At 37.2% G+C, this 2,500-nt stretch overlaps 1 protein-coding gene across 2 annotated transcripts in view; it reads left to right on the plus strand.

The window, feature by feature from the left end:
- Positions 1 to 2,500, plus strand: part of LOC138006940 (lymphocyte cytosolic protein 2-like) — a 46,173-nt gene that overhangs the window by 23,038 nt on the left and 20,635 nt on the right. The gene's annotated exons all lie outside the window — the stretch shown is intronic.

Genomic DNA, 2,500 nt, shown 5'->3' on the forward strand with positions numbered 1-2,500 from the left:
TCCCTTACAAAATGTACCTCGCTGTTTCTATAATCTGGTGGAAATTTGATTTTGTTTGGTGGGTTTCTTGTGTACCAAACAGCATAAGAGGCTGGCTACATGTACAACTCACTGACTCAGTAGTCATACCCATCCAAAAATGTCTGACCTGACACCTTTTTTTGGCCTGAATTTTAGCCTGACAAAAACCAAAAAAACGTAACCTAACATTAACCTTTTTATTGTCAAAGCCTCGTGTTAGCATGAAAATTGGACCTTAACTTTTTAAGATTACAAGTCTGACATTTTAAGATAAATCCATTAAGATAAATCCATCCGTAATGCCTCACATTCGCAATATGCGCAATCCCAGGTCAAGCAGCAATCCAGGATCTGTTCATTACCAGGTGCGCTTATGCAGAACTACCACTTTTCAGCGGCCCTACCTGAACAGGTCTTCTCGCATATGGAATACTTTGGCTTCTAGTATTGAAGGATTTTGCGACGGTAACTTACCAACTTTTCGCGCCAATCTTTTTCAGTATTACTCGCACGCTGTGGTATACTGCTATAACCCAGAAGACCCGCGAACCTGGAAGACCATTTGTCCATCATGCAACACCGTGCGCCACTTAAATGCAAATATTACTTGCTGTTTCTGTGTTCCTTTCTCTCTCTTAGTTATCTTAATGTACTCAAGTGTTTTTTAGCCTTTTTAGGACACCCTGGTGTCGGAGTAATTGGCTTATGCTGTTGCGGGTTCCAGCCTTACCTAATTTATTTGTTTATTTATTGTTTATTTCATTGTCTCTGTATTTAAGGCAAAGTTAATAAAATAAAAAAATAAATAAAATTTTTAAGTCTCCCTTATCGACCATATCACACACAAAATCATGACCTGAACATGGTTATTTTGAAGGCTTAAAACCCCAAAAAATGTGTGGCTCAAAATTTAGCCTTAAAAGTCTTAGCATAAGGCTTAAAATTGTAAGCCTTACATGAAACAACATAATAGACTCAATATTGAAACCGTGCTCTCCAAATGATCTGTCTTGGTTTCACGTGCAAATTCATAGCGAATACTAGTACTAGTACAAACCTGTACATACCTCTAAAATGGCCACCAGATATTATTATCGAATCATGCAACAATAATTGTAGGTTATGACAAGAATTCGCAACTTTAATTAAAATTAAGATTGAAATTTTGAGCAATACACTGTGTGCTAGAAAACATGAAGATCGGAGACCCACGCAGCAGTCGGCCAAAGCTTTGATTTAACATTGCAAAAGCAATCAGCGCAAAAGCACCATTCAACGACTGAAAGCAAAGTTCATCCTGCAAACATTCTTTGAGAAAAGACGAGAAAAACAAATTGGTCAGATGGTGGATGTCTTGTTTGTTTTAGTAATGGTGTAAAAAATCAACAAAAGCTACAAAAAGTTTTAAACAGTGGCTAGCGCAAGCACTGCTCTGTGAAAATATTCAATTTTCCAGACAGGAGTGTGTCCATGCTTCATTCATAAAATCGATCATCGCTGTTGATAATTAAGGTACATGTACATATACCTACAAAAGACAGTATACTTTAATTATTTCCCTTAAATTTTGAAATGAAATCCATAGTGTTTAATAGGGTGGGAGACAGCAGAAACGTTACGCTTAATTTTTCTTCCTCACATTTTGGGTAGCAAAAAAATGGGTCAAGATACCCATATGTTTATATTAATTTGCATTTTAATACTGAAAGATTGTCATGTCTGAACAGCTTGAAAGAGCAAGCGAGCACTAAAAAATGTACCAACAATACTTTGCATTTCTAGGCGCCACTCTAATTTCCTGCCATAGGACAAGCACCAATACATGTCATGGCTGTAAACTCTATTCAAGACAAAGCTTTTTTTAAAAATTGCAGACCAAAGTTAGCATTAATTTTTGTTGACCCTTCAGTGGGAAACTGAAGACATAACAACACTTGAATACATTTCGTTACTGGTCACAACCCAAAGTTTATAGATTTTTTTGGGGGGGGAGGACTGTTACGATTGATATTTTTTAACAAACTTTGTGTGGTAGTTAACTAATGTAAGTTGAATGGTAGGAAATTTATCTTGGATCAATACTCTCTCCTGTCAGTTGCATTCAAGCTGCATGTTAAATCTATGGCAAGCTACAGTGCGGTACAGTAAAGAAATTGAGGAAGTTTTGAAGCTTACCTTGTGGAGGTTTCGTCACAATGACCCCTAACCAGATTTGTTTCGCACCTTTCTTCCCTTTTCATGAAACTTTCACCTCATTACTCTCTTAAAACTCCCCCTCAGTACGCATCTCCTTTGGGGGACAACACTTAGGCTGGTATCTCAGTCAAAGTGAAATGCAGCCGTACATCGCTGTTGTGATGTTGGTGAACGTTCGGAAAATGGTACATTCAAGATATCAAAAGATAACAAGTTGTCAGTTGTCATTTCTCCCAATGAAGCAATTAGTTTACTTATTTACCTATCTTTAGGAAGATGCAAT

Source organism: Montipora foliosa, chromosome 6 (assembly GCF_036669935.1).
Source record: "Montipora foliosa isolate CH-2021 chromosome 6, ASM3666993v2, whole genome shotgun sequence".
NCBI lineage: Eukaryota > Metazoa > Cnidaria > Anthozoa > Scleractinia > Acroporidae > Montipora > Montipora foliosa.